Raw genomic sequence first — 17,515 nt, forward strand, 5'->3', positions numbered from 1 at the left:
AGAAATGAAGCATATATATTTGTCAGGAAGTTTCAGCAACAGAGAAATGAGGATGCAAAGAGATGGGAGGGTTCCATTAGGAAATTTTTCTGTGGGTCATCCAAGAAGGGAGATTTTATTTTATTTTATATTTGTTTACTGGGAAAGTCCAATTTGGAATGAAGCCAATTTTCAGCAGAGGCCTGGGGAGAAACGCTCTAGACACATGTCTTTGTAATGCGGGAGGAAACCCACACAACTGCAAGGAGGACATGCAGACTCCGCAGAGAAGGCACCCCAGCCAAAAATCTAACTGGAGAACCTCACAACTGCTTGTGCTACTGCACCAATTTATCCAAAAGTCTTCTGCAGTACAACCTACCCACTGTGATCCCACTATCCTCACCATGGAAAGTGTCCACTTTGTTGTGGCTGCACCACAGGCTGCCTCCTGTGAAGCTATAGCCATTACCATGGAAGAAATTCCATGAATATGTGAAGATTCAACATTAGTAGTGTTGCCAGGATCCCCATAGTCTGATATGGAAACAGTCTATACTTCTGTAGTGACAACAGATCTGGCTTGTGACTTGCAGGGAGTGCCATGTTTATATGTTTATCATCTGAGGATTTGGGAACTTGGCCAGACTTGATAATTGGTGAGTTTAGGGTAGTTGCCATCTGTCAAGGACCTGTACAAATGGTGTTGTCACAGTTCCCAGTTCCCAGTCAATGAATAGAAAAGAAGACTTATGTCAGAAAGCTAGTTTCATATGCTGCATAATGGGCAGAGAGCAAATGCTGACAAATTCTGTCTCAAAATATGCACTGTTTTGCTTTGCATGCAAATTATTTGGACATTTTAACCACTTCTCCAGTTAGGTGGTTACACAGCATGGAGAGAGATGTCCAAAGCTTTACACTGCTATAGCCAAGCACCAGTGCATTCAGCATGCATGCTGATGTGGAAGGAACTGGACAATAGACTAAAGAATAGTCAGACAATGGATGATAGGACAGAAGCAGTGGTTGAAAAAGAGATAACTCACAGGTGTGGTGTGTTAAAATGCATTATAGCTATTGTCCAGTATATGGAGGAACAACATTTGGCATTCCATTGTAGGAGTGATGCCCTGTGTGTCCATAGCAATGGCAATTTCTTGGACCAACTGCTGTTTTTGTGACAGTTTGATTCTGTCATGGCTGAACATTTACATCATATTACAAATAAAGAAGTAATGGATCATTATCTTGGGATGGACATACAAAATGATATTATCCAGCTGATTGTGAATGCTACTTTGAGGACTATTGTAGGAAGGTAAAAAATGCCAGATACTTCTCTGTGATTCTTCACTGCATGCCAGATACCAGCACACCAGACCAAATGACTGTAGTAGTTAGTTATGTCGACATTTCAAGGACTGCAGCCATGGTTGAGGAACAATTTCTGGGATTTGTGCCTGTGAATGATACAACCAGAGCAGGACTTACAGAAGAACTTTTTCAGACTCTGCAACATTATCGACTGGACATTAATGACTGTTGAGGACAAGGATATTGCAATGGCAGCAACTTGAAGTGAAAACTAGCTGGAGGGCAGGCCCAGATAAAACAGATGAATTCAAGGGCTTTTGCTGTGCCATATGCCTGCCATAATTTAAATATTATAGCTAGTGATGGAGCACATTTATCACTACAGGCAGTGTCTTTCGGCATCAATGAGCCGATGACAAATAAATGTCATTATGAAGCCATTGTCTGAAACTTACTGTGAATGCAGGATAGAATCCCTCAAGGCAGTACAGTTTCAGCTGAAGGAAGCCATAGAAGCATTACAGGAGACAGGTGAAGCTTTACGTACAAGTGTTGCCGCCAGGGACGTCGGGAGGCATACGCACTGTACTGATTTCAGTACAACTTATTTAGAAGGGGGGTAGCTTTTTAATTTTTCACTTGTTTTTTATTTTCACGCTTTACTGCACGATGATGTCAGCTCATCAGGACAGCCAGTCAGAATGGAGCTCACCACGCATGTATTTCCGGCCGGTTCAAATGCTTTTCGAGCAGGAGGATTTAAGCGTTATGTTGGTCTCACAGGAGGATTTACACATTATGTTGGTCTCGCTTCAACTAAGGATTTTATTTAGAAGGTCTTGCAACCAAGGGTTGGGGTGTGTGTGTGTGTGTGTGTGTGTGTGTGTGTGTGTGTGTGTGTGTGTGTGTGAAAATGCCCCAGGTGGGATGTTCTGGTGAATACTCATGGTGGTGTGGTAGGGAATACCTCAGGCTTGAACCCTGTACCTTGTATGCAGGTGTTAAAGACCTGAATTCCCTACCCACCACCATTTGTAAAAAATTGCAGATTTTTGCCTCATATTTGATCTGATCTATTCCTCATATCTGTGGTTTTTAAATATTGCAATGCTTGAAATTTGATGGTGTAGTGGTAGCAATGTAGCACTGATGCCTCACAGCTGTAGGTTCTTGGGTTTGGTTCTTGACTGGGGTGCCTTCTTTGTCGGGGGGGGGGTCTGTATCTTCTCCCTGTGTTTGTGTGGGTTTGCTTTTGTGTCCTCCCATGTTACAAAGACATGTCTGCATTATGTTTTCCTGGGCCTCTGCTGAGAATTGTTTTTTTTTTGTTCCAAGTCAGACTGTCCTGATTAACAAATTGACAGGCATTTAAATTTCAGACTTCAGGTTTCTGAATGTTTACTTCCAAAATATTTGATGGTGCAGTGGCAGTATTATTGCCTCCCAGCTATAGGTTTTCTGGTTTGATTCTTGGCTGGGGTGCCTTTTGTGTGGAGTCTGCATCTTATCCCTGTGTTTGTGTTGATTTGCTTTGGTGTCCTGCCATTTTACAAAGACATGTGTCTACAGTATTTCTCCCTGGGCCTTTGCTGAAAATTGTTTTTGTTTCGTCAGAAGTAAAATTGACAGGCATTTGAATTTCAGACTTCATAGGTTCATAGGTTCATAGGTTCATACTAGGCTATCTGCCCGAGGGCATTTACAAGCCTAGCCCATAGTTTTTTGTGCTTACTTTACCCTTTAGTAGTATGGGGGCTATATTATTTATTTTTGCTGTGCTGAGCAGAGCAGTGACACTGAGGTAATCCCTGGGGTATATCATATTCTTCAGAAAATACATAGTAAATCAACTTTTTATTCTAGCAATAAATATATAGTAACACAACCTTTTTTATAGCTTTTTTTTTAAGTTTATGACTATTTGAAATTTGTCCTTATTTTTGGGACTGTAATACCCTGTTATTGGCTTTGTCCAGGTTTTTTGTGCTAAGGCTGACAGCTATGGCAAGAACTGAATTCACTGAATATGTTTGAGGGCTGTATTCCTTCATTACTGGGTTTGTCCAGGTGTTTTGTGCTAAGAGGTTGACAGCTATGGTGAAAACTGAATTCATTAAATGATAGCCATTTAAGTTTCAGTCTTCCTCTCTTTCACAAAGCAGGTGATTTGGCATAGTGGTATGTTGTTCTGACTATTTTGCACAGGGACCTTGGCAGTAAAATGTATGATGGTAACACAGCATTTTATTCTAGCAGCTTTCCAAGATTATACAAACAATGTTTAATGTGTTCCTGTTTTTTGCCCTTTTGACCCACCCCAATAAATTTGGCTTTTTCCAGACTTCTTGTGCTGCGAAGTTGGGATGTAGTTCAGTATTGTATAGATTTTACAAGGAGCTGAGAGCTGCAGGGGAAGAGAAGTTTAGTGCTGATTATGCTAAGTTGGCTCAAATTGCTAGTAGCACAACATGTTGTGTACTTGCTTTTAATGCAGAAGGTTGTCGGTTCTACTCCCATAAGGGGTGAATGCTGCTGTACTGAAAGTTAAGACACTAACTATGAGCCTGTTATCAGTTTGCCATCCATTTCCTATTGCAATATTACTAGCTTATTTTTAATGTAATTTAGGCAATTTATTCCTCAGGGGCATCAGGCACTTTATTTTTCGGTGAAGCCATGAAACATAAAGGTGATTGCTAGCAGCAACCTCTTCATTAGTTAGATTTATTTAACGTGGAATTATTTAGATGACTTTTTTTACTACTTCAGAGATTGTGCATATTATTTACTGATAATGGTGGACTGAAGAAGTTTGAGTAGACTTTTATGATGGAAATGTTCTGAATTGGGCAGTTTTGTTTCATTGTTTACTGGAAAAATGTTCAAAGCAATAGGAAGGTGTATCAAAGAGCACATGTATGTTTCATATGCAAGGGGCCTATGATTTAAAAGCAGCCCAGAATTAATTTTTATCTGCCATGGGTAAAATATATTTTTCTTTGAATATGGGTTTTAATGTTGTTTCAATGAATGTGAGTTTCAAGGGCAGAGAAGATTTAATGCCAAGTTTGTTTAGCAGATGTCTTAGTGTTTGTGCTGTAAAATGCAAAATAAAACTTTCAAATGAAGTTCAAATCATCATAGAAGTAAATCAGTATGCACATTAGTGTTTATGGTAAATGGAGTGAAATAGCAAAGTAATGGATCATTGGAATGGCTGCAGGGGGAGGCTCCATTCGACCATGGTTTTGTGAGGGGGAAGGGCGGCAAACTTAGACAGCCCCAGCTGAACTATACCTCCCAACTGTTCAGATTTTCAAAGAATGAATAGATTTTTTGCTTCTTATTTTTGGTTTGTTCCTCAATATTTGTGGTTTTCTGGCAAATGATTTAGGAATTAAGTCACTAAATAATGACACACTAGTTTCAGACTTTATAACCTTCAGAAAAATGCATGCTAAAATAAGACCTGTTCTATCAACTGTCCCAGTATATACAAGAGCAATTTTTAGTACTGTTTATATGTTCCCTCAATATATTTGGCCTTGTCCAGATTTATTGCATTAACAGGTTGAGAGGTACATGCAAATAAATTGCTTTATAGAATTAGGCATAGCCAAACCTCAACTGTCCCTGATTTTGGCTCAAAATGTTGCTCTTCCCCTAATGATCCCTCCACAAAATAGCAATTTTGGAAGAAAACATGGAGGGTTTACTTTACTTTTATAAATAACTGTAATGATCAGAGTTATACATTACTTTTATTTCAGAAATGCATGTAGATTCTCTAATTTTGTCAGCTGCTCTAAGTTAACTGTGCTCATATTAAAATGGTGTCCCTCCTTTGACAGGTTCCCAGCTGTATTGTCTGGCAATTTTATATTTTTGCATCACATTTTTGGTCCGTTTTTCATAAAATTGCAGTTTTCTGGCAAATTAGTGGCAAATTGTTAAAGACTGAAGTTAGAAAATAATGCAGACATTTCAGTTTCAGATTTCATACCTTTCAGAAAATTCGTACTGATGCAAGACCTACTACTATTCTATTATCTTTCTAAGTTTATAAGAGTAATATTTAAAAAAAATGTCCTTATTTTTGGGCCTTTGCCTCAGTTTTATTTATGAGTTTGTTGCTGTAAGAGGTTGAGAGGTGTGTGTGTGTGTGTGTGTGTGTGTGTGTGTGTGTGTGTGTGTGTGTGTGTGTGTGTGTGTGTGTGTGTGTGTGTGTGGTAGGTAGCATACCTCTCAACTGTCCACATTTTGCAGAATGTCCAGATTTTTGCCCCATATTTTTTGTCTGTTCCTCATAAATTTTGTGATTTTCTAGAAAATCATTGAAGGCTGAAGTTGCTAAATAATGACAGACATTTGAGCTTCAGACTTCATGTCCTTTAGAAAAATTCATACTAGCACAAATCCTGTTATTCTAGCAACTTTCTCATACTAGCACAAATCCTGTTATTCTAGCAACTTTCTAAGTTCACGAGAACATTATTTAATATCTGTCCCTGTTTATTTTAGGCTTTGTCCATATTTCTTGCACTAAGAGGTAGGTTGGGGTGTGTGTGTGTGAATGAAGCATCCTAGTTAGTGGTAGCAAGTGGTTAGTAATTTACTCAAGCTCAAAACCTGTACCTTAGTTACAGAAAACAAAAGCATAAAGTCTCTACCCCAACTACCATGCTGCATTTTTCAAAGAACTGACATTTCAGGTTAATTTTCAATTCAAGGAACCGAGTTTGAGTGAATTTATATTATATTACTGAAGAGGCATTACAGCGAATGCCTCTTCATCGACACTAAAAGAGCGAACCGTGAATTACGAGAATGGCTGTAGCTTGGCTGGGGGGGTAGCAGTTTGAGAGCTGTCAGTACAAATTTGAAAATCCTAGCTACACCCCTGGTTGCTGCAACATATCAACAGGCATGGGGACTGTGCTGCCTGTGCTCAGAAGTTTTGACAAATCAATTAATTTTATGTTTAATGGTTTGAGATGATGTACACACAGAAGTAAATCATGTAATCAAAGTGCTACAGAGTCCATTGGTTGATATTTCTACACATGTCAAAGTACTGGCTTCAATTATGGACTTGCTGAGGAATTACAGAAAGACAGAATTTCAACATGCCATGGGTGAAGCCTGCAAAAACTGGATATTAGCACCACACTTCAGGAAAATAGGTACAGGAAAGTAAAGCATTTCTTTGACTATGAAGAAGATGATGAGATGGCACAGGATGAAACAGTAAAACTATGTGTTGAGCTCTTCAGTGTGTTGCAGGACACAGTGCAGTCATTTATTGACCAGTTTGAGCAGCTTTCAGAGCTTGATAAGGCATTTTGATTTTTATCAAATATTAAAGCACTGAGTGAAGTTGCAGTAGACACTTTTATCCAGCAGTACAAGGCTTTAAAAGAACAATTGACAGGCAGGGCAAGTAGCTATTGTGACCTTGATGACTATGACCTTGGACATGAACTGAAAAGCCTTTTCTGAATGCTTGATACTGAATCATAACCTCTGACTGTATTACATTTCCTCTTTCGCAACCACTTGCAAAACATCTATATAAATACTTATATTTCACTGTGCATTCATTTGACTGCACCTGTTACAGTGACCACTGCAGAACGCAGCTTTTCTAAACTGAAACTCCAAAAGACAAACTTATGTTCGTCAATGAGTCAGGCTTAGCTGTGACAGCAGTCTCATGGAAGAAAATTCATAAGATCCCAGTAAAGCTCTAGGTATGTGCACATCTTTCCTTTTCAGTAATCTTTTAGAATGCTGCATGGCAGTAGATTCCAGGTTGCACATTAGCCTGGCTTGTATAATATTCTGCTCTGTATTCACTTTGATTTTACTTACTCTATCAGGTAGGACCAAGTAGTACAAGGAGGATGAAAGAAGCAACAAGATTTGTTGAGGCAATGGACGCTAGGAGATGCAGGATTTGTTGAGGTGACAGGAGGGGCAGGATTCGTCATAAGGCATGGACAGTTAGTAGTGGCAGGCTTTGGCATGAGGCAAGGACAATTAGGAGTGACAGGATTTGTCATGGGGCATGGATGGCTAAAAGCATGAGAAGAATAAAGTGCTTGTATGGCACTAAAGGTGGCAGCAATCTGAAAAGCTGAGGAGCCTACTGCACACTGAAAAGAGATGACACTGATGTGCATTTGACTTCATCTGTTTCTGTTTGGGTTTGAATCTGTCTGCAGTCTCTAATCCACAGTGTCTTGCCATTTGTTCACTTTTTGACTTCACCTGTTTCTCTTTGGGTTTGTCTGTCTGCAGTGTCTGTAATCTCCATTGCTTTCTCCTGTATGTATTGTGTCTCTTTTTTATGCCTGTCCCATATCTGTCTTCTGTGACTCTACAGTCTGCCTGTTCTGCATGTCTGTAACTGTCTTCTGTGGTGGGGTCAGTTTGTCTAATGCATCTTGTGTATTTCACCTTTCCTGTAGTGCTGCTTTTGTCTTGTGTGGGTCTCTCTTCAGTGTTGTTGCAGTTTTGTCTTGGTCCTTTGTGTATGGAAGTTTGTGTGGGTGTCTCTGTCCTGTGTATAGGAGTTTTTGTGCTGTCTTCATCATGTGTGGGCTTCTTTGTCCAGTCTTGCTGTAGTGCTGTCTTTTTCATGTGTGGGTGTCTCTGTCTAGTCTGATGTAGTACTGTCTTTGTCATGTGTGGGTGTCTCTGTCCAGTCTTGTAGTGCAGTTTTTGTCATGTGTGAGTGTCTCTGTTCAGTCTTGCTGTAGTGCTGTCTTGGTCTTGTGGGGGTGTTTCTGTCCTGTGTGTAGGAGTCTGTGTGGGTGTCTTTGCCCTATGTGTGGAAGTCTGTGTAGGTGTCTTTGTGTACCTCTGTGGGACTGCCTACCTTGAAGCAGTACAGAGACTTGTAGTAATGTGCCAACATTGCTACTAAATGCCAGTCAGTGTGTGCACCTTGATGCACTCCTAGTGACCATACAAGTGTTTGTAATGGCCTGAGTGTAGTAACATTTCATATCCATCCATCCATCCATCCATCCATCCATCCATCCATCCATCCATCCATCCATCCATCCATCCATCCCTTAGTAACACTTTATATAGTGATGGTTAAATGGTGCTGGGTGAGCTTTACATGGAAGAGGGCATGGCAGCAATGTGGTCACACCTTACATCCTACTGGGTAGGGCCACCTAATTGAAACTTGCTTCTGCCCCCCCCCCCCAAATACTAGCCCTGGTCCTTAAAATGTTTTAGCATATGACACTTCCTCTGACTTATTTATAGACTAGACCTGTCCTGTTAAAGGTGGTGTAATGAGCTCATGTTGTGGGTATTAAGCTGCTGAGTCTGTTCTGGTGTGGATCAGAACTAGCAGGTATTTCATTTCCAACTTTTTGTTGAAGGCTGTTTCAGTGGTGGCATGCTTAAAGGTAGAGCTTGGTAACAGTGATTCATCTGTGTTCTGTAATGTGCATGGTTGCTCTGTAATGGCATAGCTTTTGACAGTGTGCAATATTTCTCTTTCAGTATCTTGTAAATCAGAGTATTTAATAGTGTGTATGATCTTGCCTGCATAGGCAGCCATTTGTATTTCTCTACAGTGAAGCAATGGCTTCCCCTGTGGTTAGCTAAATGAATGATGTGCAGGACTTTGTTTTTTCCTGTTTTAATTAAAGAAATGTGTGGAGACAGGGGTGGAATAAATGGAAGATTGCACACAAGTCTAGGTTGAGTGTACATCTAGGTTGAGTGTACATTGGTTGCTATATTTCTACAGATTTTCATGGTAGAAGGTTGGATATTTGTAACAAATGTTATGCTGTGTAAATATTTTGTTAACCATAGCTTCATTTTGAGGAGTAAAGGTCAGGTTCTAATGTAGTGTGCTCCCAAGATATTATTGATTGTTGATCACTGGCAAAGTGCTACCATGAGGGTCTGTGATGCTAATGTTTCCTAACTTATTTAGCCTCTGATGGATTCCAGAAAGCATAATCTTTGTTTTGCTTGCATTGATGGTTAATTAATTAGTAGTTAGCTAATTCCATACATGTCAGAAGCCTTGTAAATCTCTGGCTGTTGTTTAGATTGTATTCTCCCTTTATTAATAACCATGTTATCTGCATACACAGTTAATGTTTGGGAGATCCCAAGGTAGATCATTTATGAAGATGAAGATGGAGAATAGAAGAGACCTAAGAAGTGACCCTTGTGTTATACTACAGGGGATTTTGCCTGTATTGGAGTGAAGGCTGTTGCTGACAGCCCAAAAACTTCAGTGCACAAGATAGTTTTTGAACTGCTGAGTGAGTTTTTATGTGAAGCCAAATGGGGAGAGTTTATTTAGGAGTTTTCAGTGGTCCACTGTTTCAAATGCTTGTTTCATGTCCAGGAAAATGGCAACAGTTATTTGACCTTGGTCAATGTTATAAATTTGATTTGTTAAGGTATAGATGGTAGTCAGTGTGACATAATATTGGCCTAAATCCATGTTGCTTATCAGTAATTATATTATATTTGGAAATGTATTCCATTATTTGACTGTAGATCAAATTTAGAGACTATATCTAAATAAAAAGGAAAGTTACCTTTTTGCCTGTACTAACCAAAATATCACACGCATTGGTTAAGGTAATGTACCCCAATAAGTCCTGATATATTGACAATGTGCATCATTATCCATAAAGCAAGTACAAGTCTAGTAACACTTTTTTATAAACATGGATTCAATAAAATTTAGAATCTTGGCAGAGAATGAGTCCCAGGAGATAGAAGCAGCCTTTGCAAAACCCCTTCCGCATGATTAGGCAATAGTAGTCTCAGAAGGGAAGCTGCATTTTACTACTTGATGTTAGGATGCACTAGTTCGTTCACACTGATACTAAGACAGCGAGAATTAGGCAGTTACCTTTGTACAATAGTTTAAAATTAAATATACCTAGCATGAGTATAGGATGGCTGTAAGCCCACTAACATTTTGTTTGACAGTGATTTTCTATATCTCTTGCTGATTAAATCAATCTACAAAATTTATTATAGGTGACTTCCATCTGTTTTGGGTTCCATTAGTTTGGAGTAATTACAGATGGGGTATATTCCAACTTTTGTAACAGTACATTCTTACCAACTCCCATTGTGTGAATTTGGAGAGCTTACATGCAAATTTTATTTTGTAATGTCTTACAGTTAGTTCGATGAGTTTATTAAAGGAGAAATTTCTTTTCAATACAGACTATTGAATTTTTGATACTTTAATAGTAAGAGGTTAGACATGTCAGGACCATTAATTGATATACTGTAGGTGGCACTTTTGGCGCTGTACTAAGGAACTGTTTATTAGCACAGGGTACAGGGTCTGAGTCTCTTCAGTTAACTTTTGACTGCTGTGTGACTCAGATAGTCACTTGACCAGACAGTACTTCAGGGTCACCACTGTAAAAGCTTCTTGTGAACTGTAGACTTGTATGATTAATAAATATGTTAAGAAAAATATAACTGAAAATTTATTAAAACTTATTAACGTTATTGGTATGAAATATGTTGCATTGATTAAATTAAGTTGCTTCATAGCAAATAAATATCCATTGCTGAGACCTGGCTATGGTATCTGCAATGGCCAACATATTTCCCTTGCAGCATTCAAATGTCATCCTTCCAGTTTCACCAAGTGTGAGAACATTAGTTCTATGTTGATGGCATACATATTCATGGAGAAGCAATGCAAAGAGTTATTTATCCATGTCTGGCACAGCTTTATTTCTAATTTGCTTATTGTTAAAACTGTCTTGTCAGTTGCCATAAGACTAAATATGCAGAGTGTAACAGCATAGCTGAAATGGCAGAGTGAATTGTATGTCAGCTGTATATTGTGCTCTCTAATGAATAAAAGAACATTTTCCTTACTACACAGTATTTAATTAGTTTTTCTGAGACCGAAGGAGCCATGCTGAGTGGGAAAGGAGTGAAGGTCTGTGGCCTGCTCACCAATCTCAGGAGTAAGAAGGATAAAGGGCACTCTAGTAACATGTGGAAGTTTGATTTCTCTGGCAGAGACAAGGGAAAACCAATTCCTGTGCTTGAGGGGAGAAAGTGGGAATGCATCCTATCCCTCCCATCCCTTTTTTCATCTCCAACTATTTCTTACATACTATATTCTTACATACCTTTTCACTCCTTACTAATCATCCACTTTTTATATTACAATTACCTAAATGGGAATTTCACAGTCCTCTAATCCCCCCTGCTGTGAAGCTTTGGGCTGGAAAGGTCTTCCCGGCTAAAAGTAGCATGCACCTATCCCAAGAACTGGTTCACCTATAAACTTCAATAAAAAAGAGTGCTAGCTGGCTCTATATATGTCTTGCAATGATTCTACCCTTATAGAGAGTAACTAACTTATTGTTAAATAAAAAAATAATAATTGTATTGTATTAATAAGGACTATAAGTGATGTTTAGGGTTTTTTTTTCTCTGGCATTGGTGTGCACAAACCTTGGTCACCTCCACCCTCCTGTCTCAGCGCTCCTATCTTAACTATGCTTTCTCTAGACTTGGACTCTGAAGCCATAGACACCCCCTCTGTCTTTATCTACACTCATTTTAGCTAGGGTTTTACTAAATTCACACTAACTCCCCTCAGGAACTTTCTCCCTCTTAACTCCTCCACTCACCCTTGTGTCCTACTCTTTTAAGGCCTCACTGATAGTTTCTATGATTCTGCAATCCCCTGATCTTGGCTCTGCCAGCTCTGTTTGCCCTTGCTACACTCAGGCTCACTCTGCTCCCCTACCCTACCCCAATTCCCACCCACTCCTGCACTCATCAGATTTATAGCTAACCAAGCTCCTCCTACCCTTCCCATGCCTCATCCTCCTCTCTCCCCTTCCATCGTATCACTATCTCCCAACTCCCATAACTACTTTACATATATCTCCATTTATTATTCAGCCTATCACCAACTCCTTAGTCAGCAACTTTACATAGTACATCTACCAGTCCTCTACCTGAACAACCAATCCACTAGCCACAACTTTCAATCTTCCCCATACCCCTCCTATTATTTTTCCTACCTTAAACACCCACACACTATACTGTTATTCTTCTTCATTCTACAAATGTAGACTTCTCTCCAACTTTATCTACCTCCTTCACAAACTCATTCACTTATTAATATTTACTCATGCTCTCTAATACTGCTGCCATATCTGTCATACCCATCACTCATTCCTTCTAACACTATCCCCCCTCAATTCCTCTCACCCAGTTTCACTCAGAACTCTCAACATACTACCTCATCTATTTCCAGCTCTCTCAATTTCTCTCACCCCTCATCACTCAGAACTCTCAATACACTACTTCAACTAAACCGACTTCAAATTCTCTCTCAACTCAGCGCTCAGAACTCTCAACACACTACCTAAATTAAACTAGTTCAACACTCCACCTTCACTCATCTCCAACCAATACTTTCATCAACCTTACCACTGCTTCTCGCTATCTCTTCAATAACCCATCATGAATCTATCTCTCTTCACTGCTCCACCTCTTCTTTTGCTTCTATCCTTCATCACCTCATATCACATCCCTGTTTATCCCACCATTATTTCCCCTACTTCCATTTCCACACTCTATACTCCCAAACCTCCTATTCTTTTACCAAATCATTATCGATATTTCCTACCTTCAACCCAGTCTTTCCTAAAATCAAATCTTTCCCACCCTCATTTGCCCCCAAATCAATCAAAACTAAACACCACTACTTCAAATTTCCTTTAGTACTCTACTTATTCAAATCTGCAAATCTGCAATACTCTCAGGAGACATCCGCCCCAACCTTGGCACCATCCACAACAACACATCTACACGCCACTCTACTCAACATACCTCTCACCAGTCCCTCCCCCGAGCATCTAACCTTCTTCTCTCTTAACTTTCACAGCCTCCTAAACAAAATTACTCAGCCTCAATCCCATAGATAACACATCCCCTCAGTTTCCTCCAGCTGAACTCTTAACTGTAAACTGTAAATTAAATGATTTTGAATCACTAACTCTTGCTGCTATATATATTCCTTCTGGTGACAATATCCCCGTATGTGAACACATACTCTCCTGGTTCACACACAATGTAACTAACAAAACTATCCTGTTAGGAGATGTCAGCATCAGCTGGTTATTGCTTACATCTAACTCCCCTAGCTCTAGCATCAACCTTCATATCTTCTCACAACTAGTCACCTCCCCCACTCACTTCAATAAACCCAGCAACACCTGCTCCATCATAGACTGGATACTCGTATCTAACCCAATCCCATACCATCACCCTATATCCCTACGTGATTCTGTTAGTGACCACTCTCCCATCCTCTTCCAAAGAATCACCCCTTACCTACCAAGTCCACATAAATTAAAATACTTCCATAACCTATCAAACTTTAGCCCTTATACTGTAACCTTAATACTATACTCAGTTCTATTAACTGGTCCTTCCTATCATATTTCCCACTTAATGATGCAGTGCAAAAATTTAACAACATTTTCTTAAGCATCCTTAACTCTCTCGCTCTTCTTAGAAAAAAAAAAGAGTTAAATCCCTACTCTATTCCTGGCTATCCCCATTTACTCATGCTGTTATGCAAAAAAGAGACTCTGCCTGGAAACACTGGACTAAGACAAAATCTCCCATCCATCTTCACACCTGTAAAGAACTACGTACCCTCAACAAAAAACAACTTACTCTTGACAATTAAAACTTTTATCTCAACCCCCAAACAACCCATCATAACCCCGCCCCCCAAATTTTGGAACTCTAGTAACCAAATTCTGCACTCTGGTAACCCTTCAGCTTCAAACCCTTGTCCAAATAACAACCCCACTGAAACCATTACCATACTCAACTCCCATTTCATTGACTATATCAGCAAACAAACATAAACCCTTAGCTCCTCACACTCTACAGATCTCTCCACTCCATCTAAGCAGACCTCTAACTCCCACACCCACTCAGACCCTTTCCTCTTCTGCAAAAAACAACTCCTTTTCATTGCAACTGGTTTCTACTAGCTATACAGCATCCCCTTCTCAAGCTCAAGCCTTGCTCTCCTGCCGTGGGCAACCTTCTTCCTTTCTTCCTCAAATTGTCAGCTAACTCATTAGCTTACCCTATATTTATTCTTATAAACCAATCTATTAGAGAATCCACTGTTCCCTTGCTCTGGAAATAATTTCATACCATACATCTTCATAAGGGTAGCAACTCCACAGAAATATCTAACTTCTGGCCTATAACAATTCTGTCCCCTCTCTCCAAACTACTTGAAACATGTGTACACGGACAACTCATGAGCTACTTGCCCAAAAGAAAACCTAATTACTAACCCACAACATGGATTCTGTCCTTACCACAGCACTACTACTGCACTCATCTCCTTCGCAAACTCAATCTCCCTTGCCAGAGACAATAACAAACTTACTTTGTGTCTCTTTATTGACCTATATAAGGCATTCAATACCATCTCTCATCCTATGTTACTCTCCAAACTGTCTGACCCCAACCTATCCAATACCACCATTTCCTGATTCTCAAGCTATCTCACTAATAGACAGCAATCAGTTAAATGACTCTCCTCAATGTCTCCCTATCTCCCCATCAAAACAGGTGTTACTCAAGGGCCAGTTTTTGGTCTGTTATTATTTAATATCTTCACTAATTACTTGTGTTTTTCTTGTCCTGACTCTTCTGTTATATAATATGCAGATGACTCCACAGTCATCTCTACCTCAGACTTCCTCTTTGACCTTCATCTCCTCACACAAAACTCCTTTAACTCTATTGAACAATGGTCCTAAAAAGACTGAGCTTCTTCTTTACCTACCTAAATCTCTCTCACATCTCAAACCTACAATCTCCATTACATTCCTTGACAACACTATCATTAATGCTGAAACTCACACCAAACTGCTCGGAGTCAGCATAGATGACTAACTCAAATTCAACCTCCACGTCCGCCATTGCATAAAACAAACACATTAAAAGCTGGGGCTTCTATACAGAAATAGCAAATTTCACACAAAAGACTCCAAACTTACTCTTGCCAAAGCCTTCCTTCTTCCTAGTCTTCTCTGCAGTTCTCAAATACTAACTAACCTTCAAGCTTCTCTCGTGTCCAAACTGCAATCCACCTATAAAAAACTTGCTAGATTTGCTTCTAACCATACCTCAAAGAGACACCACTGCCAATCTCTCAGTCTCTTACAGTGGCCAGAGTTCCCCCACCAACGTATCTACTCCCAACTCTTTATGATTCATTTTATTTTAAACAAACCCCTTGCCTACCCTTCTATCTCCTCACTTATCTCACACTATATCCCTTCCAGAACTCTCAGAAGTTCTGACCAACAACAATTTACAAATCCAAAAAATCCATAGGCGAAAATCACTATAGCTGCACATCTGCCCTAGCCTGAAACAAACTACCCTTGTACATCAGAAACATAGCCCATGTTCAAGATGTTAAAAAAGCATTAAAAAAATTGCTTCAGACCTGGACCTCTCACTGTAGTAAGTCTAACACAAACCACCCTTCCTAATTCAATTTCTTTCTCCAAATGTATCTGCTCCACTATCAATCTACTAGCATTTTACATATCCCCCTTCTTACTCTGAATAATACTTTCATTTCTCTCATTATTCACATAGCTACTCACATACCTACCATGCCCTTCTTATTACTCTGAATAATACTCTCACTATTCACATAGCTACTCACAGCTACCATACCCTCCTTATTACTCTGAATAATACTCTCATTATTCACATAGCTACTCACATAGCTACCATACCCTCCTTATTACTCTGAATAATACTCTCATTATTCACATAGCTACTCACATACCTACCATGCCCTGCTTATTACTCTGAATAATACTCTCATTATTCACATAGCTACTCACATAGCTACCATACCCTCCTTATTACTCTGAATAATACTCTCATTATTCACATAGATAACTACTCACAGCTACCATACCCTCCTAATTACTCTGAATAATACTCTCATTATTCACATAGCTACTCACATACCTACCATGCCCTCCTTATTACTCTGAATAATACTCTCATTACTCACATAGCTACTCACAACTACCATACCCTCCTTATTACTCTGAATAATACTCTCATTATTCACATAGCTACTCACATAGCTACCGTACCCTCCTTATTACTCTGAATAATACTCTCATTATTCACATAGATAGCTACTCACAGCTACCATACCCTCCTAATTGCTCTCAATAATGCTCCCAATATTCACATAGCTACAAACTCTTACTACAACTCTAAACTTCTAAACCTAGCCACAGCACTATGCTGTCTCTCATCCTACCAGACTTTTCAAAACAAAACTACCTCCAACTTCTTCTCATAATTTTTATACATAATACTTAACTGTGAGCTGTCTGTCCTCCATTTCCATTTGCGTGCGTGCTTTTGTGAATTTAATCTCATTGTATATTTCATTATGCCTGTGAGTATTTTCCCTTTTCTGTATAGTTCAGTTGTGTGATTACTTACCTTGAACCTTTGCCTATAATTTTCTTTCTCTGAAAGTATAGAAGTTGCAATTATTCATTTTTTGTTTATTTTGAGAGCTTATGAAGTATTACTAGGCAATTGTTTTTCCTGTGGAGCTTTTATCCCTGGGCCTTTGCTGATAAAGGACACTAATCAAGTCAAATGTTCCCGGTCAACAAATGTCAAATAACTAGCAATTGTTCAGGTATAGTGTGATATAAAAGGGCACTGACAACAAATTTTCCTGCCTTCAACCATGGCATTTCATGCCATACTCCTCAGTATGGTGTATGTCTCTTGCCTATGAAAATATAAACATAAATTTGAAAATATGAATAATGCTGAGATATGGAAAGTAGGATGTTAATTTGGAGGTACTGCATTAGTTGAGTATGAACTATTCTTTGTAGTATTTTGGATAAAGGTGACGGGATTGCTATTGGTTGATAGTTGGTGAGCTCTAAGGAGTTACCTCCTTTGTGCAGTGGAATAATATGTGAAGTTTTCCATGAAGCAGGTACCTTGCATTCTGACAATGACATTTATGAGAATTGAGACAGGATAGGCTATGGCTTCTGCTGATATCTGAAGGAACTCTCCTGGTAGGTTATCAGCTGCTAGTGTGGTTGGTTTAAGTTTCTTTAGGAGT

General features: G+C 39.3%; 2 protein-coding genes across 2 annotated transcripts in view; one reads left to right on the top strand and one right to left on the bottom strand.

The window, feature by feature from the left end:
• LOC122795737 (dedicator of cytokinesis protein 1-like) overlaps positions 1-17,515 on the bottom strand; it is a 2,411,902-nt gene that overhangs the window by 1,450,848 nt on the left and 943,539 nt on the right. The gene's annotated exons all lie outside the window — the stretch shown is intronic.
• Positions 6,931-17,515, top strand: part of LOC122795738 — a 77,927-nt gene continuing 67,342 nt past the window's right edge. The window contains exon 1 of the mRNA XM_044064048.1: positions 6,931-7,046. The gene's annotated coding sequence lies outside the window, so the exon portion shown is untranslated. The remainder of the gene's footprint in view (positions 7,047-17,515) is intronic.

Source organism: Protopterus annectens, chromosome 2.part2 (assembly GCF_019279795.1).
Source record: "Protopterus annectens isolate FY-2018-M chromosome 2.part2, PAN1.0, whole genome shotgun sequence".
Taxonomy (NCBI): domain Eukaryota; kingdom Metazoa; phylum Chordata; order Ceratodontiformes; family Protopteridae; genus Protopterus; species Protopterus annectens.